The sequence below is a fragment of the Tachypleus tridentatus genome, chromosome 8 (assembly GCF_004210375.1).
Source record: "Tachypleus tridentatus isolate NWPU-2018 chromosome 8, ASM421037v1, whole genome shotgun sequence".
Classification (NCBI taxonomy): domain Eukaryota; kingdom Metazoa; phylum Arthropoda; class Merostomata; order Xiphosura; family Limulidae; genus Tachypleus; species Tachypleus tridentatus.
In genome coordinates, this window is record NC_134832.1 from 83,857,216 (window position 1) to 83,879,980 (window position 22,765).

At 36.2% G+C, this 22,765-nt stretch overlaps 1 pseudogene across 1 annotated transcript in view; it reads left to right on the top strand.

The window, feature by feature from the left end:
• The window catches only part of LOC143222813 (uncharacterized), a 109,121-nt pseudogene that overhangs the window by 66,540 nt on the left and 19,816 nt on the right, over positions 1-22,765 (top strand). The window contains exon 3 of the transcript XR_013012510.1: positions 13,661-15,384. The product of XR_013012510.1 is annotated as an uncharacterized LOC143222813 (transcript). The remainder of the gene's footprint in view (positions 1-13,660; positions 15,385-22,765) is intronic.

Genomic DNA, 22,765 nt, shown 5'->3' on the forward strand with positions numbered 1-22,765 from the left:
ATAACTGTTCCAGTTCTGTCTCTTTGTCCATGAGATGCTAAAAGGAACAGATGCAACAAGTGTATCGCGATTCTTATTATCTATGTGGGTAAGATGGCGTCGACCACGTTTTCTTCCACTTCTTGTTCTACTTCATTCTTCTACCTGACATAGACAACCAAAGAGGCACACAGCAAGGATAGCAAGGGTATGATAACACATTATGGAGACTTCTTCGCTCTGCTGTCTCTCACTAAGCCTGTCAAGTCCCGTCTCTGCTCGTTCAACAAAAGCGCCTGGTTTGTTAAAGTGCTTTGTTACTCTAACGGTGTTGTTTCCTTGTTTGTGACGCTGTGGAAGTCGTATGTTACGTGTTTCCTCTCTTACGCCGTTGTTTCACTAGGACAGGAATCCTGCCATGACCGCAACCACGTCCACTGCACTTTGCAGTGCCATGTGGGCTCGTTCGTAACTTCCTCGGCCATCATTGTAAACAGAGGAGTGATTGCTGACAAGGACTGTGGTGTGGTAGTTTGTGAGAGCGCCACTTCATGCCGTTGTTATGAAATACATAACTTATAGGATCTTTGCTATCTTGTATGATGTGTAAAATTAAAGTGTTTCGATGGTGGAGGCCATAAATATTCACAAATAGTCAATCGTAAAAACAGTGTAGACTGGAAATAATTAGAATATGTTTAACTATTCTAGAAATCGGGAGAAATCGTTTGGTGTATTCAGAATAAAGGTATCTTAAAGGGTTTTCTGGGAATCTGCTCCTAAAAAATGCCTGATTGATGTGAATGTTAAAATACTAAAGGTTGATATAAAGCCCAATCCATCGCTCCAGTCATCCATTATAAATTAGTTGAAAGAGTGTCCGGGAATTCTACCACTCATCACTAACCCTGGAGAAGAACACATCCCAAATGTGAGATTCGGTGGAGGTACGCTCAGTGGTAAGTCAGTGGACTTATAACATTAAAAATCGAGTTTAATACCTGCTATAAAAATGAGAAAAGATATCCCATTGTGTAGCTTTGTGATTTACAACAAACAAACAGCCAAGAAACTATGATACTAGTAGCCTGAGGTAATGCAACCAGGGCCGGTCAAAAAACATTGTGTGCCCGGGTACAGAGAGTGAAGTCCCGTGCAGTTCTATCAGTTATACTATTAGAGGCATATCATGACAGTTATTTAGAAAAATCAAAAGGTCCATTAAATCCAATTCTATACTCAAATGTTAGGCCTGGCATGGCAGGTGGTTAAGGCACTTGACTCGTAATCCGAGGGCGACAGGTTCGAATTCTCGTCACGCCAAACATGGTCGCCCTTTTAGCCGTGGGGAAGTTATAATGTTCTGGTCAATCCCACTATTTGTTGGTAAAAGACTAGCCCAAGAGTTGGCGGTGGGTGGTGGTGCCTTCTCTCTAGTGTTACACTGCTAATTTAGGGAAGGTTAGTCCAGATAGCCCTCGTGTAGCTTTGCGCGAAGTTTAAAAATCAACCAACTGAAATGTTATCTCTTTCTATGACTTTAGAAAAGCAGCCATCTAATGAATCTGATTTTCACGTAGCGAAGCCACGTCGGGCTATCTGCTATGTCCATCGATGGGAATCTAATCACTGCTCTTAGCATCGCAAGTCCGAATATTTACCGTTCCCCAGCAGGGTACCATCCCTTGAAACTTTATGTTTCTAAAATCAAAACACATTAGTAACAATTATGCAATATCACCTTTCTTATAAACACCTAAACCTGGCATTGTGAGGGGTCGGATTAGCACACAAGCACGTGTCTGTTGCCTTATTGATGTTGCCACATTAATTTTGGAAGAAACTAAAGAAATTATGAAAAACAAATTTTACATAATTTATTTTTGTTTTTCATAATTTTTTTAGTTTCTTCAAAAATTAATAGACCCGGCATGGCCAGGTGGTTTAAGACACTTGACTCGTAATTTGAGGGTCGGGGGTTGGAATCCCCGTCGCACCAAACATGCTCGCTCTTTCAATCCCACTATTTGTTGGTAAAATAGTAGCTCAAGAGTTGGCTGTGGGTGATGATAACTAACTGCCTTCCCTCCAGTTTTGTACTGCTAAATTAGGAACAAAAACAAACCAAACCAAAATTAATGTGGCAAAAGAGAAATAAAACTTTGACTATTAAAAGTACATTAATAGCTCTAATTCATTTTAGAGCTTTCTGTATGGGTATTTTGGTAGAAGTTGTGAATACCCAGGAGGGTCAGGTGCATGAGACCTCTTCCTCCCAATTCGTTTTAGTTATTGTTTGTTTGTTTGTTTTGAATTTTGCGCAAAGCTATTCAAAGGGTATCTTTGCTAGCCGTCCCTAATTTAGCAGTGTAAGACTAGAGGGAAGGCAGCTAGTCATCACCACCCACCGCCAACTCTTGAGCTTCTCTTTTACCATCGAATAGTGGGATTGACTGTTACATTATAACGCTCCCTCAGCTGAAAAGGCGAGCATATTTGGTGCGACGTGGATTCGAACCTGCGACACTCGGATTACGAGTCGAATAGTTATTATAACTATTGTCATTGGGAGTTGTTGTGTTCTAGTGTAAGTGTTAGACAAGTTTGTTACACATTTTATAATTCAATGCAAAACGAAAATAAGAAAGTGTACATAGCTTATTACACTTACGTGATGTTAATTTCTTCCTTTTTTTTTCTCACGCGATGATCCATTTCCTAAACGGGTTTTTTCTCCTCGGTATTTCCTGATAGTAATCTTACATTTCGTGTTTGTTTGTGTTTTTGTTGGTTATATTAACACAGCACCATTATAATAATTGGGTTTTTATCCTGTATATTTCCTGATAGTAACCTAGCATGCCGTGTTTGTTTGTGGTTTCGCTAGTTATATTAATACAGCATCTATTTACTAAACGGTTTTTTTTCTCCTGTATATTTCTTGGTAATAGTTGAAAGCGTATATTTTCAGTCACGCTATCAAATCACATGCCAACTGTTTTCAAGTTTATAACATGGAACAGCACGTGACCGCCTAACTCACTCTCGGTTCGAATGAATGTTTGTAAACTTAAATTTAGGTATTATTTGTGGTTTGTTTGTTTTCGAACACTGTTAACTCACACGAAACACTGAAAGATAAGTTTAGAACGAAACGGATTTTCTAGATATGAGTAAACTGCGAATGATCTTGATTTTGACCAGCGTGCTTTACAGAAGCGAAGAATGGCAGTTAGATTTATACTTCTCTACAGTTAATGAGTGACTACAGTGGTGGTTTCATCTCATGAACAGCTGATGCTGTTATATACAGTCGGATATGTAACGCTACACGTGCGTTTAATCCAGATGGTGTGATGAATCTCACGTAACCTAAGAGGAAGTGCATCAGGAACTATGTCGAGGGGTAATATGTGGTTCATCCACATCCTCGGTACTGTTGAAGTACAGGGTATTCGAAAAGTCTGAAACCTTACGCGACTTGCAACTTTCCTTAATTTCAGATAAGTGAGTGATGCCGTCAAAGCATGAGAAGGTCGAGTTAATCCTGCTGTTATTCCAAACTTGTTTCGAATTACAAGAACAGTATTTGGGACTCATTCTTAAAAATTCGTCTAAGTGCCTGCAGTTCCAGAATTTTTTAACACTGCATATTTGTTGATTGTACTTTGATATGGTTGACCTACTAAATAAAAATCCTCGTTGTCTTCTGAACATCCTTTATATAAAATCCTGTAATACAGCTTCTCTGTTTTTAAGTACATGAGCTGTTTACTCCGTGCCCGTTTCGATAACCAAGCTTCGAATTTCATTATCACTATAATCTGCCAAATTAACAGCTAAGTCATAAAATGGCTTTAAATACACCTAAAATAAAATAATTGTTCATTAAGGCTTTGTGAATATGCTATGTAAATACATTTATTAAGCCTGATTTTATTACTATTTCTACGGCCCATGCTTCGTTGTGTTTGCACATGCTTATTAAATTTTCATTGGTCGTCGTTAACTACAGCAGAAAGCAGAGTTTTATGTGTGTATTATAATTGGTGCTGTGGCTAATGTAACATGGCTTGGTTTGGGTTGTTTGGAATTTCGCGCAAAGCTACACGAGGGACTATCTGCGCTAGCCGTTCCTAATTTAGCAGTGTAAGACCTGAGGGAAGGCAGCTAGTTATCATCATCCCCCGCCAACTCTTGGACTACTCTTTTACCAACGAATAGTGGGATTGAACATCGCGTTATAACGCCCCCACGGCTGAATGGGCCACCATGTTTGGTGTGACGGGGATGTGAACCCGCGACCCTCAGATTACGAGTCGAGCACCTTAACTACCTGGCCATGCCGGGCCAATGTCACAGAAATCCTTGTGATGAAACAAACGAATCAAAACTTCCTGGCGACTTTTCATTGTCATTTTATTTAAAATTTGTATGTGTATAAACCTTCATTAGTATAAACAACGTAAATCAATATTTGTACAAAAAATAAACCTGTATATGTTGATTTATTCTAAATTAGTATTTTGTGTGTGCTTAGCAAGTGTCTTCTAATTTATGAAATGAAACTGAATAAAAATCGGTGAATGACAAATATTTTTTGCTAACACTGCAAAACCAAATTAATACTCTTATAATCATCATTTCATCTAATTTTTTTTTCGAACTTCTAAAATCTGATAATGAAACAACGATAACCATTACAACTGTTTTGAAGAGTTTTCACGACCTTTTCTGTGTAGTTTTTATCGTGAGACTTCTCTTATCAGAGCAATGTTACAGACGTAATATGAGAGTCCAGTACGACCTAATAACAAGCAACTATGGGACAACCATAGTACGTACTTGGAGACGTAGTTATTCAATAAGAGTGACGGTCATATCCCATTATTTGATTAGATATTAGTAATCCAGGAGTTGGCGTGATGTTTGACTAGCTACCTTTCTTTTGGGCTATTAGTTAAAAATTAGGGGAGATTGTGGGAGAACAGCCCTTAAGTTGCTCTGCTCGAAATTCTATAACTTTAGGTTGTTATGGGTTACATTTTTAGATTGTAACAGGAATATGCTTCCTTTGGTGTTTTGATCCATAAAACAGTGGTGAAAATCTCAAAAAAAGACAAGTATAGGTATTCAGTTTGATGAGGTGGATCTGTACTTGAAAAAGAAAAAAAATTCGTGTAACCATAAAAATTACAAAGCAGCTCAAGTAAGTCACTGTACCGGTGAGTACTGGCAAAATTTCACTCCTAACCTTAAGTGATCGGCTTGGAGATTACGGTAGCTCAAATTAGAAACATGGTCATCTACGTGATTAATTGCAAAAGGCGGGGTTAAGCGTATTTCGATTTCTTTATCCATACGGCCAGTGGCAACTGACCAAATTCCATTGGATAACACTAAAACTCATTTTGTCGTTCATTTAATGTATTCTGTTTAGAAACACCTAAAATCACGAGTATGAATATTTGTTACAGTGGACTTTTGAGATATAAGGAAAATTATGTACTGTACATAAGTTAATATATTCGATAAAGGACTAAATGTTAAGTAGCTATACGTAGCATTCTCAACCATGTTTAAACACTTCTTATGGATTTGAAAACGTAGTAGGTAATATTCGTGCGAATAAACACGCATGCAATTTAAAAAAAAAAAAACATTGCAATGAAATTAGGTTAGAGCTACATGTGAGAAAATGGGACCCACACATACATATGTCACTTTCTTTTGAAAGTCACTTCCTATATATATTAATTTCCAAAATTCGTTTTATTCTCCCTCCCAACTTGTAAAGTCGTTTAAGTTTACACAATCTTCAGAATTGGTTCTGTTGGTTTGACCACTCTTCAGTCTGAAATAACCAAAGTTTAGTATTAAAACTTGTAGTATAAAAGTGTGATCATCTGAAATGTACAGAATGACAAAAAGAGTTAAAAACAATTTAAACCATTATCACTTTATAAAATAATTTAAAGTTTATAAAATCACAATTTAAAATAATAAAAAATGTGTAATCTGTGGTTAAACGTTAATAAATCAAAATTCATAAAGATATAAATAGATAAATTACTCAATATTATATAACCCATGCATACATCTAATTTTAAATTAGACGGGATACCTGGGGTGGACCCCGCCAGGGTTAGTTGGCTGGTCCTTTTGGGCTAGGGTTAACTGAGTATCAATATTGGACATTCTCAACGGGTGTTGTGGACATTGTGGCTGGTGCTGATATTTGGGTATGGTGCTCACAAAATCCTGGTGTTGCTGCAGCGTTCATGTTTGGCACTGTAGTGCATCTCCTAGTAGGACTCAACGGTGGTGGGGTCAGTTAGTAGAGAATCTTCATCATTTCCTTATGGATCCCCCAATACCACAAGGATGCATACCTTCGCAGTATTGATCATATTTGGCTCTCATAAAATACGAAAATGTGTCCATCGCTTTCAACGGTCCATTATTAGCAGGACGAAAAGAACTAATATTCTCCATACGTCCATCAAGTTTCGTCAATATTCGGTCGTTTTCAAATGTGTTATGGAGGGAAAATAGTGTGAAAAATCGGTCCCTATATTAAGAGATTGGGATTTTTTGGATTTTTGAGGCCTTGTTATGACCTCGACCCGCCATCAACCAATCACTTTTAATCTGAGGCACAGTCCAAAACATTTAGCCGCTTTTGAGAAACCTTGCTGGCAAATACATATAAGTAAACAAACACTCACGCGGAGTGGTGAAAACGTAATCTCCGATGACAGAGGCAATAATAAATTACTCTTTTTTTAACATGTACGTTGATTTGTTGTACAGTAAAGTATTTATTTGAAGAAATATTACTTCAGTAAGCGCTATCTCTAATATATTATTAACTATTGTTCAAGAACATTGTTTGTTTGTTTGTTTTGAATTCGCGCAAAGCCACACGAGGGCTATCTTCGCTGGCCGTCCCTAATTTAGCAGTGTAAGACTAGTCAGCTAATCATCACCACCCACCGCCAACTCATAGGCTATTCTTTTACGGACGAATAGTGGAATTGACCATCACATTATAACTTCCCCACGGCTGAAAGGGCGAGCATAATTGGTGTAACGGGGATTCGAACCCGTGATCCTCGGATTACGAGTCGAGTGCCTTAACCACCTGGCCATGCCGGGTCATATAATCTTCTTAATTGGTTATTACTTGATCAAAAACAATAAACATTGAAAAACATCCCTTTAGATTTTTAAATTTTGTATCAAGGCAACTATTCAAATAAGCGTATTGGTCTTAAGTTTGAGTTTCCCACGTAATATTTGGATTTGTTTTCATTCATAAATGATATTTCCTGTTATTAATAATTTCCTATATATTGTTTAAAATGTATCAGGTATAATATACTTTGAGCTGTAACCAAGAATGAAATTTATACAAATTCACATGTCCCCGATGGAAGCTATAATACAAACATTCTTTTCTATATATCGATTATTTCATAGTTGACACTTATAGTACACGGTAGTGTACTTTTCTTATTCGATGCGTAGTTTCTACAGTTGATCATCTATATTTTTTTTTGTTCATCCTTGTTATAATTACTTTCACATTCTTAAATACTATCTGTAGGTTCTGATCCACTTCCCCTGTTTTTTTAATATATTTATTATGAAAATTAACATGTCGAAAATACGTGTATAAAAACAATTAATAGTTTTTATGCGCCCGTTTTATTTTATCTTTAGTATTAGATTTTACTATGTTGAAATATCTTTCTATTATTTTATCGTGATAGTGGCATTCTTTTAAAACATGTTTCAGTGCTTTAAATCTTACTGTACTCAACGTGGATTAGCGATAAATTTTTGGGGATTCGACGCTATATTTCAGGGTTAGATTCCCCACAAGGGTGTAGGTTTGAGTTAAATCAAGAAGAACAGTGACTAGATCATACTTTTCTGAAACTAAATGAAAATTATTTGGACTAACTTGTAATGTTTAAGATGATAGGAAAAACAAAAAATCTAAATATTTGGGTGAATTCAGAGGTTTTGTCCTTCCTCCGTCATTTTGCACAATTCTGCTCTAGCATCTGTTACGACAGATTTTGATCAGAAGGTATTCGGGTCTTCTCCGATACTTGCCCCTGCTGGTACAGCGGTACGTCTACGGATTTGCAACGCTAAAATCAGAGTTTCGATTCCTCTCGGTGGGCTCAGCAGATAGCCCGATGTGGCTTTACTATAAGAAAACACACACTCGATACTTTATTGTCATGTGCCTTCTGTACATACCAATGTTCCCATTGAATATTTCTTTATCTTTTAAATTTACATTGACACAGAGCTTTATATTAAGAAATTGTATTTTTTTTCACCTCAAATGTGAACGTGTATTTTATTTTACTTTATGTCCTCCAGGGATTAAGCGGTAAGTCTACAGAATGTGTGTATGTATTTTTTTTTTCTTATAACAAAGCTACATCGGGCTATCTGCTGAGTCCACCGAGGTGAATGGAACTCCGAAGTTTAGCGTTGTAAATCCGTAGACTTACCGCTATACTATCGGGAGACAAGTCTTCAGAAGTACAACGCTAAAAATTAGCATTCGATAGCTGTGATGGGCAGAACACAAATAGCTTATTGTGTGGCGTTATAAACGCTCGTTTATCCTAATTAAAACTTTCTTAAACGTTCCGCTTCATAATTATTATTCCAAATTAAAAAGCAGTCATTCAATTACTGATCTCTTCTACGATATTTGTAAGTAATTAATATTGTAAAATAAATTGATTTGATAAAGTGTGTCACTTTTTATTTTCTTAATTTGGTTCATGAGCGTTAATTTTTCCAGGCTGTAGAGCATTAAACCGGTCGTAAAGATTATATAATGTCAAACCATTGTACTTGTTGAAAAGGCGAATAAAACAAATGACATATACACTTCCTAATTTGGTAAATTTCCTAGAAAGAACTACAGATATTCTTACCGTATTGGCTTGTGATAAGTTTTTAATATATTTGCCTCGTCTTGTAATGATAATTACCTTCTGTTTATTTCTGTTTATAAACACATAAGCAGATATGTAAAGATCATTTTTTTAACGAACAAGTATAATCGTTATAAACGATCATGCTTGAATTTCTTCAACAGAAATCCACTTTACGTTACAACTGGTAGAATAAGCTGTGATTCCAATTTATAAGGAAAACATTGTTAAGACTCGATATTTTACATCATTGGGTGTTTATTTAAACTAAGGAATATTGACATTTTTTAAAGTAAAGGGATTCCATAGTAATTGATATCAGTTTACCAACGTTATCCGTTTTAAAAACAAATACTGAACATCACTGAAATGAGAACTGATAGTTATCAGTAATGAAGAGTCAATAAGAAGTGATTTCACAAAATTTAATCTGTAAATTCAGCTTTTTTGTAAGCCACGAATTTTAACCATTTAACAATACGTACATGATATGAAAGAATTCATCTTTTGCAATCGTCTTCTAGCACTGGCTATTTGTCTGGTTTATTTCCATAATTGTTCTGTTTCAGAGATCAACATTACTTTATATACCATTCTGCCTTCAGCCATGTGTGTTTTTATTGCAAGCCAATACACAGTTACAGTTACAGAAATACGGAAGTACTTCTTGTGAAGGTGACTTTGTATAGGGGGTGACTAGCTTCCATATAACTTCTACATCTTGCTAGTGATATTTTATTAGAATTGGTAATAAGGGACAAAGAGCCATTTACATATAAAAGCCATATGATGGGTCCTGTTTGTATATGGGTGTACTGTATCCATGGCAAGTGTTAAATGTCGGCCATTTTTATCTAATTTAACATACACATGCCACCTGAGTTTTGTGACCGTATCTAACCTAGTAATTTTGTAAAGGATGTAGATGTATCTTACCATCTACTATATGTAACTTCAGATACGCCTACTGAGGTTCTAAGTTCGAGGAAGGCCTCCAGAAGGTCAGTTCGCTTTTTTAAATGCTGAAAAATGACTTGTCACAGCTTTAGATGAAAGTGCATCATCTTTCTCGAAGCCATACCATCTATTTATTAGTACAGTACGTTTGGAACGTAACACTCTTTCTCTATTCAATTAGTAGTTGCTACAGCTTCGAAGAGGTCTGGAATTTGTCAAAAGGAAGATTAAATACCTGTCCTTCAACATTTAAATATATTTTCTATAAATAGTAACCGATTTTGCCAAACATTCTATCTGATAAAATTTTACCACAAAATATTATTTGGGAGTTTTCTCATTAAAGTATTCTGAATTTATCGGCCCTTATTGAATGGAGTGTCTTTAGCCTTCGTTAACAACTAAAACGTTTTGTGTACGGTATTCATACCAATAATCGGTGTGTCAGTAGTGCCCTCTGGAGCTATTGCTGCTTTTACGATGTTCACAATTTCTACATCAGTTGAGTAGTTGCCACCATGCACTCGCTTCATTGTCTCTCAATATTCATTTCTCAGATAGTCAAAGTGATATTTTACATGTTAGGCAAAAAGATCATCTTGATCGTTCGAAAAGAATAACCATTGTCCTTCCTACGTCACTTTATCATGTTTTAATTGTCTTGTTACTTCAAGTTTTTATTAGAAGGTATCGGGACTTCCTCAATTATTTATCATCATGTTTATTTCGTACGTACCAAAGATTTTGATTGAAATTCTTCTGTGCTTTTAAATTTACACTGTAACACAGTGTGCTTTATAATATTTTTGATGGTACATCTGTTCTATATTATCTGCGTACTGCAGCAGTGCAACGTTGTTACAGCGTGCCACTTTTTCACGTACTATTGAATTTGGCCCCACATGGCCAGGTGGGTTAAGACGTTCGACTCGTAATCCGAGGGTCGCGGGTTCAAATCCCCGTCGCATCAAACGTGTTCGCCCTTTCAGCCGTAAGGGCGTTATAATGTATCAATCAATCTCACTATTCGTTGGTAAAATAATAGTCCAAGAGTTGGTGGCGGGTGGTGATGACTAGCTGCCTTCCCTCTAGTCTTACACTGCTAAATTAGGGACGGCTAGCACAGATAGCCCTGAATAGCTTTGCGCGAAATTAAAAAAAAAAACTATTGAATTTGTAACACTAACTCTGCACTGAGTTTTAAAAACTGCTGTACTGGATCGTTGTGTTAGTCAGCAGATGTTGTCCCTCAAGATATCTTTCTACTAGCCGATTCGAATTGAGATCCAAGTGTAACTTTATCATTCCACTGCTTCTTTTTTAACAGTGAACTTTGGATTTACCCATAACGACTGGTGTTTCGCACGTGAATCGTTATTCAGATAACGAATCTCAAACTTTCATATATTTACATGGTAATATTTGACTGTATATATATATATATATATATATCACAAAAGTTGTAAATCAAACGAATATCACAAATATAGTATCACAAGGAACTTTTGACGGAAAATGGGAATGTACCCTTGTCAATGTCATTAAGAAACTCCAGTTTAAAAACCAGAACTGGCACACAGTTTGTAAAACAACCTTTCACCACGACCACCTGTCCCCTGACTATCACTAAACTAGTTAAAAATCCACATTACTGACCAATCACATAGATCGCATTTACATATTATTATTAGAGCAATGGAGGTTACTAAGATCACTGATCGCTCAAAAAGAACGGTTAAAGATTCTGTTGTCTCAACATTAAAGGAAACATATTCTTTTTTCGAAATTAAATTTTCTGAAAACGTAGCTTAAAACCTACATCAAATAACTAGGATAAACGTTTCGGGTTAAATCAGCACTGCAACAGTAGCCATCAAAACTGAAAAAAAAAGCATTCAATTTTAATCTAAAATGTGGACCCAAGTATTACCAGGCAAACATGTTAAATAATGTCTGTGTAATATATGACACAGCCAAAATATCATTTGCTTTTAACGTCTGCTACTGTAATAGTAAACTGATAAACAACGAACAACTTATAAGGATAATGAAATGGTTTTATTTTAGGGGAACATATTACTTGTTTCAACAGAACATTGTTCTAACTAGTTGTAATTATACTATTATATTAGCATAATGTCCTTCCATGTGTTAGTATGAGCTAATGTAGCTTTGAAAAAAATTACCGACATGAAGTTACTTCGTTAAGGAATGACTTGAAATGAAGGCTAGTGGGCTTGTCATTGTTGCAACAGATGGTATTTCTAAGATAACGGAAAGAAATATTGAATAAAAAATAATAAAACGCTGAACATCGTAATAAATGTTACTCCACAGTGTTGCAGGTCTATTTGTAAATGGTCTATTTCTGTACGGATCTTACGTTGATAATTTGATGTGGTCAGCTAAACTACATTAGAGGGCGAAGAATCTTTACACGAGTGTGTATGTGTGCTCTTAAAGGAAAGCTACATCGGGCTATTTGCCGAGGAGAACCGAACCTTTGATTTTAGCATCGTAAAACCAAGGACTTACCGCTGTCCCACTCAATGATATTGTTACCTGATGAAATATTTACAGTCCTGCCTTATTAGTTTTATTCTGTTGCAAGTTGGTTATATAGAAGTGCTATTCATTGCCATGTAAAATAAGTACATTTATTTTTAACAAAACGTTTCAGCTGCTTTCCCGAGAAGTCTAGAATACATAATTACCAAATTTCCTATTACATTAGTATAAAAACCAGCAGGAGTTATACTTCAGATGAAAGGGGAAAAACCGCCCTTGCATTTCGTTTGATGGATTTTAGGTAACTAGTTCCAGGAAGGTATGAGTAAAAGAAAACTCAAATAACGTTTAATAGGAGTAAATTAGATACCCCTCAGTGGTTCAGCGGTATGTCTATGCATTTACAGCGCTAACAACGGGGTTTCGATACCCGTGGTGGGCAGAGCACAGATAGCCCATCGTGTAGCTTTATGCTTAATTCAAAAACAACAACAATAAGCTAGAATGGTTTTAGTCATGCATTTTTGTCTAAACATTAGTAAAATGTCGGACAGACATTTTCATTTGTGGCAAACAAAGTAGTTATGTTGAATTTTTTGAAACTAATGTGCCTTTTAGTCGTTTCACAATTCTCCGTCTTCATAACGTTTCTAGTAACATTAGTTACTATGTTCAAGGTTCTGTATTTTAGTACTTGAGAATTCACTTCCTTGATTACTTTTTAAATATCAGTAAACCGATTCACAATAAACATAACTTTCAATGTCAATTTCTAGTTTTATCTAAATAAAGCTTTTTCGTGGTTATCCTGTTCATTTCTCTTAACTTTTTTTTACACCCCACACCACTTGAGAGTATGTCCTGTTGGTTATAAATGTAGCAGACTGTGCGAGGCAGGGAAATAGAAGGAAATACGATGGTAACAAAGAAACAATTGTAATTTCATAAATACTTTTGCTAACTGAGTGTGTATAGAGCTAAATTGACACCTACATATCTTATATTTTAAAAGAGATATTTATAGGTATTTGTGTAACAGCTGTTATCGCATGCTTTTCCTAATCTATTGTTTTGTAGTTGGTTTACAAGACTTGTAATCAATTAACGTCTATATAGTTACTACCTTTTAGTTTATTTAACTAAATATTCTGGCCTAAATAAATGTGGAAATTCTTGTACAATTTAGAAAATGGGTTGGGATGTTTTCTGAATATTGATGCACTTTTCATGTTCTTGTACCCCATCAGATGGCTACTACCAATCGCCTGGACCCATTTTGCAGCCTGTCCTCGATCCCTGTCTCATTCACAAACCAGTGCCCTGTCACCCACCCCAGCATCATCACCTTCATCCACCGCCTCCCCCTCCTTCTCAGCCACATAACCAGTATCCCAGTGGAGACCGGTGCCTCTCTCGCCATGCCTTAACGCCTACGCCTTCATTCCCAATGGAATCCATACCTCAGCCTCACTACCCACAGGAAACTCTGAATCCTAACAACCTCTCTCATTGCTTCAACCATGACGTGCCTCACGGTAGTCCTCCTATGGCTTACTATCCCCATGATGTACCCCATTCTGCAAACCCTCCACCACCACCTCCTACTTATTCTCGTGAAAACATATCCCAGAACAATAATGTTCCCCGTGGATTTCGGCAAGATCCTTTATCTCATAATAACCATCAATTTCTACAAAACGAAATTTCAAATCCACCACGTCCGCATTATCCACAGGATCCACTACCACCGCATAACCTTCCACCACATGGTTTCCGTCAAGACTGTATCTCATCCAACGTTCCTCACCATCATTATTCTCAAGACATGCCAACTCGCACTCAGGCTCCTCTATCTTATACAGGCTTACCAGATGTTCTGCCTCCAAGTAGTTCTACAAATTCGTGTTATTCTCAAGAACATATTGTTGTTCCTTCCCAACAACGTCTCGGAAACCAGCCTTCATCATGTCCTTCTTTTCCACAAAAATCTTCAGCTACCCATCTCACTTTTCACGATACTATTCATAATTCAAATTTCTACTGTCAACCCAACAATACATCTGTCCAGCAATATCATCACTCACAACTTCAGAATACTATGTATCCTAAACATCAGGTCAACAATATCCCCCGTGATTATTCTCCCGGACCCACTTACCACGAACTGACACCAGTGATTACCAGCCGACAAAAAGAAATAAGAACTAAAACAGCCCCTCCTGAGGTGTCAGTCCCTCAAGTGCCAAAAGCAGAACCAGTAACTCCTCCAGAAGTCAAAGAAAGCCAACAACGTCCACAGTTTCCTTCAAATCCACGCAGTAGCGGCTGTAACGACCCTAAATTTCCTCAATCAGAGCCAGATAAAGTCATTAGAGGAGAATACGGCCAGGGATTGCCACCATGTGGTAATCCTGATAGCGTGTTAAATAGACAAATTACTTCAAATTCAAAGAAAGATATTTCTCTTGACCACACTATGAATCAAAATGTTCCCAGTTTTTCGTTACAAAATGAAAACCAAAGCACATCATCGCCTCGCACATCAAATTTCAAAAATCATAATATGGCAAGTAACTTTTTAAATTTAAAAAATGATGAAGAGTTGAAAAGAAAACGACGAATGAGAAAAAGTAATGTCCTAGATCATAATACGAGCAGCTCAGACAGCAGCAATTCGCTCGCAAACGGGAGTGAATCTTTCCAGGAATCGAAACTTCTTGTCAACAAGGTAAAAACAAAGCAGAAACAACCAAAGAAGATGTTTCATTTGAATAAACAGAAAAACGTAGCAGTTGAGAAACAGGTTAAAAATAAAATTAAACTTGTTAATAATACCAATACAAATAATTTACAGATCAATGGCAGCTTTTCATCACTGAAACAGGAACTTGCAAAGAAAAATGGAAAAAAGAAATATTCAAATGGATGGTCCTGGGAAGGAGATCCATATGAAAAACTAGTCCTTTTTAGTGTAAGTATTACAACTAACTTATTTTCTCCTATATCCCAAATATAGCCTAAGTATTTAACTGACGTTTAATATGCGTAATGGTATAATAAGTATTATTACAACAACACATTTAAAGACTAGTAATTGTTAATCGATATTTATTATGTTTGTAAATTGTTATATAATTTATTAGACTGTCTTTTCAAATTAAACTTTTGAATTGTGATGTCTTAAGTAAGATTTTTTAATGCCAGTGATAAAATAAGATTATAAAACTTGTACTGCGGTCGATAATGTATGAAGTAAGATTACATTATAGTTGGGCCCGGCACAGTTAGGTGGGTTAAGGCACTCGACTCGTAATCTGAGGGTCGCGAGTTGGAATCTGTGTCACACCAAACATGCTTGCCCTTTCAGCTACGGGAGCGTTATAATGTTACGGTTAATCCCACTATTCGTTGGTAAAATGGTAGTCCAAGAGTTGGCGGTGGGTGGTGATGACTAGCTGCCTTCCTTCTAATCTTATACTGCTAAATGAGGGACGGCTAGCGCAGATAGCCCTCGAATAACTTTGCGCGAATTTCATAACACACACATAATATCTACTGGCATAAAATTGTGTAAAGTTTAATGCCTAATGTAATGTCTGAAATAAAATGTAATAATAAGCACAACTGGATAAAAGTCGTTACTGGTTGTTTTTAATGTGCCCAAAGTAAAATAAAACAAACTAACATTAGAATGTAGCATAGATTATTATAATTCGTGAGAATCGATAAAAACACATTTGAGAAATGTTAATCATCAAGTTCCGTTCTCAGCTACTTTGTATAAATAAGAACGTGTGCATAAAACGACTCTATGGAAAAGAGCAATGTAGTTGCTCATAGAATGATATCAAAATGTTTTAGTATGATGTGTTCGATCGTAATGGCGACCGGTGGAAATTGCATGAAATATGCTCTTCCAAGGTTGCAGTGCGAAACCCTTACAAAATTAAAAATATTATCTTATTATCTATGACGGTTGAAATATCACATTAAGTATGTCAATAAAGAGGATTTTACGTGTGATCTAAATCAGAAATGGAAGTGTAAAAAAAGCTTAAGACTAATCGTCGAATATCATTCTCCAATATGACAACTGTCACAGGCACGAATGTCGACGGAGTTGATCAAATAAATTTTAAAGCTGAAGTACAAGATTGTGGTCAGGTATTAAATAATGTTTCTGCTCTAATAGATCAATATTGTAATTGTCTATCTTTTCTGGAAGAATTTACTAACGAAATGAGAAATGAATTTAAACTTGTTTTAGAAGAAAATATTCAGTTAAGGAGGAGCTTAAATCATTTCATAATGAAATACAGAAATGAAGACAGGAGTTGGCGGCTTTAATGGTAGCAGTGTAGCTGTTTCAATGCCAACAAAAATGATTTTGGAGTTTGTTCCTCAACAGTTCCTCATCCTAGTTTATGGGCTTATGCTGCTGTTGTATCAGGTCGAATAATGTACTTAAGAATAACATTAAGAGAAATAGTGTTGAATACAATACCCATTATGAAGTACCTCAGGGCACTCTACTCTTACGAAGGACCTGTGTGCACTCTTTTGTTATGAAGGTCCTGTGTGCACTTTATGGTTATGAAGGTCCTGTGTGCACTCTGTCGTTGATAATGAAGTTCGAGACGATTGTGAAGGAGAATGTATCATGGTGTAAAACAGAAAAAAATAATTACGTTGATAACGTATCGTCACTGGAAGATTTATTAAAGTCGGTTTGTAGAGGCAGGAAAATGTTATATTCTGGTCGATATGTACTAAACACAACGGGCCGGGATGGCCAGGTGAGTAGGGCGCCCGACTTGCACTCTGAGGGATGCGGGCTCAAATTCCCGTCATACCAAATATGCTTACCCTTTCAGCCATGGGGTGTTGTAAAGTGATGATCAATTCCACTATTCGTTAGTAAAAGAGTAGCCCAAGAGATGGCGGCGGGTGGTGATGACTAACTGCCTTTCTTCTAGTCTTATACTGCTAAATTAGGGACGGCTAGCGCAGATAGCCCTCTTGTAGCTTTGCGCGAAATTCAAAAATAAGCCAACAAACTAAACGCAAATGAATCAGCTAATGTGACGTTTCTAAAAAATGGTTTCAACATTAGAAATGTGACAAAATTAGGGCATCGTCAATAGCATCTAATTTGTTTTCATCTGGGCTTTGGCTTGTGGATTTAATCATTAGATATTTTTTCAACCTAGAATAAATACGAAACAGAATAAATAGGAGTCTGTTAATAAGATTGGCAATAAATAAGAAGTTTAATTTGGTTTGTTTGAAATTCGGAAGTATTAGTCAAAAGATTGATGCTGTATTAAGTAAAACTGTTTGTGTGTGTGTGATTTAGTACCTGATATCTTAACATTTTTTGAATCATGATGCTGTGACAGCCTTCACCTCAAGTATTAAATTATCATATAGATTTTTTGGAAGATCCTCTGGGTATGGTGATGGTATTGTTATTTATTCTTGTCTTGGTTTAAAGTATAACTTTAATTTTAACTCTGTTATTGTAAATGGAGACTCGTGTGATTTGTATGGACACATTTGACGTACTTGAAGAAAATATAAATTGTTATAATTTGGTCTTATTTGAAAACGATTTAAATGTATTTTTGCGTATTTATCCAAACAATTATAAGTCGAATTCATGTAATTTAAATTAAATGACTTGACGTTCTGTTATAAATGCTGTGTCTATAATTAATCATATTTTCACAAATTTTGGTGTTGTTGTTGTTTCTGATGCCATATTTTGGGATATTTCAGATCATTATGAGCTATCTTTATCTTCTGTTGCCTCTTTTTTATCACCAAGATTTATTAATATTCATAAAAGACTGACAAGTGATAATGCTATTAAAAAGTTCCACTCGTTTTTTGCGTAATTTTAATTAGAACCCTACAATTCGCTAGTTTGTTTGTTTTTTTGGAATTTCGCACAAAGCTACTCGAGGGCTATCTGTGCTAGCCGTCCCTAATTTAGTAGTGTAAGACTAGAGGGAAGGCAGCTAGTCATCACCTTTTACCAACTACTCTTTTACCAACGAATAGTGGGATTGACCGTCACATTATACGCCCCCACGGCTGGGAGGGCGAGCATGTTTAGCGCGACGCGGGCGCGAACCCGCGACCCTCGGATTACGAGTCGCACGCCTTACGCGCTTGGCCATGCCAGGCCATAATTCGCTAGAAATGTAATGTTCATTTGGCTTTTTCCTTATTTGTCGAGCAGTATTACGTGCTATATAATTTGCTTTCTTTTCACTAAAGTTATCAAATTAAATAATGCTAGATATCCGTTTCTTCATCACGTATCCTTAAGCGTAAACAATGTTTTAAACAAATTGGTAATCTATTGACATATAATAAACATTTGAAGCTCACCATTCTTGTTAATAGTCAAATTTTTGACATTAAGGCTAAATATTTTCATAATGATTTTTTTCAAAATGGATACACTCATCATATCAGGCAAATGAATAAACAATTGGATGGGACCGGGAAAAGTAAAGCAAAGATTACACGTATTTATAACAATTTGAATTTATTATTTATTTTATTCAGTAATTTAATATTTAATGATTTTTTGGTTTTTGCAATGAGAGGGTTTTAAGATAATTAGTTTAAAAGCGATAATTATAAAACATTTCGTTACGTAACTTCATAAGAGTCGCAGGTTGTGTAGTTCAGTTGTTGCAATTACAGTTACGACAGAAAGTGTTCGTACCCCTGCGTCCCGAGTAGTTGTTTTGCTCATAACTTAAAAAGTATCTCGATTAGGCTAATAGAAGTATGGTGTAGTATTATAAATATTATACTAACACACATCTAAATAATTTTTTATATAAATTGAACGACAAATAAACTGTTTATAAATAACCAAAATTAGGAGGAGCAGAAAGTGTTCGTACATTTCAGAATGTGTGAAAAACTGATATTCCCGTAAAAAAATTTGTTTAGTTTGGTGAATGAACTACATTATACCATTCAAAAACTAGACACTGGGTTCATAATTATTGGAATTTAGCCAGCAAAAAATTTACTTCCGGCAATTTAGCGCCGTCTCCGTCATTATCTGCTTGGTCATCATGGCGAACAAGAAACAACTGTCCAGTGATTTAAAAAAAAACGAATTATTGTAAAATACAAGTCTCGTGTGTCTCTTTCCGGTATTGCTACACAACATAAATCTAGTGTTCAAAGCATAATTTCCAAGTTTAAGCTTACAGGATCAACTGCTAACCTCCCTCGTTCCGGACACCTCACCAAAATTCCAGAGAGAACCAAGAGGAAGGTTCTCAGAGAAGTTAGTAGGAACCCTCGTTTAACACGTAATGACATACAGAAATTGGTAAGGGAAACTGTGGTTGAAGTAAGCACCTCTACAGTTACGCACATGTTACGCTCTTCTGGGTTCAAAGCATGCCGTCCTTGTAGAACTCCATATTTAAAGCCTGTTAATTTATAAGCACGATTGAGGTGTGCAAAAAAGCATGTAGATAAACCCTTTACCTATTGGAAGATTATTCTTTGGTCAGACGAGACCAAAATTGAGCTTTTTGGCCACAATGACGTTCGCTATATTTTCCGTAAGAAGGAGAATGAAATCTTCCAAAGAACACCGTTCCTACAGCTAAACGTGGAGGTGGCTCAATCATGCTATGGGGTTTCTTCAGCTTTTCTGGTGTAGGCAGCCTTCACCATGTCAACGGAATCACGAAAAAATAAGAGTACGTTGATATATTAGACACTTATATCAAGAATGATGCTCGGAACTTGCGGCTTGGGCCTCGTTGGATCTTCCAGCACGACAATGGCCCTAAGCACACATCAAAATATGTGCAATCCTGGTTGCAGAAAAACCATGTAAGTGTTCTGGAGTGGCCATCGCAGTCACCCGATCTCAACCCAATTGAAAACGTTTGACATGAGTTGAAGACCAAGGTTCATCAGCGTCATTCGAAACACTTGCAAGAGTTGGAGGCCTTCTGTAAAGAAGAATGGAAGAAACTACCAGTCGAGTACTGTAAAACGATCATGGAGGGCTATGAGGAGAGATTGGACCAAGTAATTCACCTGAAAGGCTACACAACTGACCATTAAAGTAGACGCATGAACACTTTCTGCCCCTCCTATGTTTGGTTATTTGTTTATAAACAGTTTATTTGTCGTTCAATTTGCATAAAATGTATGTAGATGTGTGTTAGTATAATATTTATAATATAACATACTTCTATTAGCCTAATCGTGATACTTTTAAGTTATGAGCAAAATACTACTCCTGACGCAAGGGTACGAACACTTTCTGTCGTAACTGTAGATGTCACGAACTTTCTGTGTCGTTCTCAATGAAGCTCAAAGACGGTTTGATGTCAAATTCCGGAAGCTCATTATGAGTCATAATGATTCATCTTCCAGTCGTCTCGACTTGGTCTTCTTACCTCTGGTGCCTGATGTTTCCGGACATTTCTCCCTCACATTAATCCAAGTTACACACAAGTCCTTTTCATCTGTTAAAGTTCTGTGACGATGTGTGAGCGACGAAGTAGCAGGTTGGATTCACTAGAAGTTTTAGCCAAAAAACTCAGTTGCTTCCTTATCTGCTGTTTACACAAACTTATAAACATCAAATGGCAATACGAGGCTTCTAACTTCAAGGTCCTAAACAGATTTGACATTCCCAACATTCACACGCTGACGAGTAAGACACAACTCCACTGGTCCTGCCATGTTGTCAAAATGCTAAACAATAAACTCCAAAAACGGTGAACTATAGCCTGGAAAACACTCCCGTGGTAGTCAGAAAATAGCTACAAGAAAATATTCAAGATTGCAATAAAGGCCTGCCACATCGATCTTAATACATAAGAAACTCTTATTAAAAACCGTCCATCCTAGAAGAGTGCTGTCACAAGAGGAGTAACCTCATACAAACAAAGTCACAGCTTGACAGCCCAGAACATACGTGCAACATGTAAAGCAATAAGAAGTAACCATTAGAACCAACCAGCTCCTATTTTATCCTCATTGCGACAAATATTTTCAAGCCAGAAAGATGGTTCTCTTTAGTCATAAAGAACGAACCATATTTTTCTCTTTGCTTCAAGTGAATATTGTGACATCGTAGCATCTCGTAGTTTGTAGAAAGTTGTTAAGTCTTTGTTAGATAATGTATGTATAAGTATATATACATAAAAAGATAAGTTAGTGACAGTGAAGTTAGACTGATTCATTATTAATTTAGTCATAACAAGTGATATTTTAAAGTGAATTTCACAGTTTAACTGATATAAGGAGATTAATTTACCTTGCCAAAGGGTGTTCTAAAGAAATTAAACCCGTCTATGTGGATTTTGTTGAAAAGAAGACAATTATTTAAGGTAACATAAGTGATTTGATCGCAATAGAAGAAAATAATTCGTACTGCCATTTAAATTCATTAGTAACTGAATCAGCCTGAGTGAACATTTGACGAGAGAAGAGAATTATTACAAACTTTGGATACAGCTTTGACAACCAATACTGAAACGAATTTTTGCATATACTTTTAATATATTTTGAATATGTTATTTATTATTAAGATAATTGGATTATGCACTGTACATTTATTGCTGACGTATATTGCCAACAAATCACAGGCACCTGCTGTAAAAGAATCCAATCCTATATTCAAAACTTAACACTTGTGTTCTATTATTATTGATCATATTAGTATTATTGCTACTTTTCACGGCTACGTTACGAGATTAGTTGTTACTCCTAATAATGTTACATGCGAGGATAAGCCTAAGGTTCACTCGTTTTATCCTACTCCTGTAACCACAACCTAAATTCGTATAGTCATAAAGTGATTCTAGTGACTTTTCTGCTGGAATGGATCATGTATTTCCTCGTGGTAAAGCCTATCAGTGTTCTCATGATTCACCTTTTAACTAAACTTGCAAGTAATGCATGTATTACTCGCAAATTTCGAAATTTTCTTAACATTGCAAAATTAATATCTACCTGCAAAATTGAGGATCCTAGCACGGTAAAAAACTATAAGTCTATTTATATCCTGTCCGCATATGCTCGTATGATCAATAGCATTCTGTGTAATCATATCACGTTTTTTTGAAACCCACAAGGTTCTAAGAAATTCGCAATTTGACTTTAGCAAACATCAGTTTACTGAAACGTGTCAATTGGCAATCACTACAAAGATTGTTTAAGGGTGACGAAGCAAAGAGATCTGTTCTGGTTTGTACCCTAGATATTGAGAAGGCATTTGACAGTATAGATCACAGAAGATTGCTGTATAAACGTAGTTATTATGAATTACGTTGCAATATATGCATTAT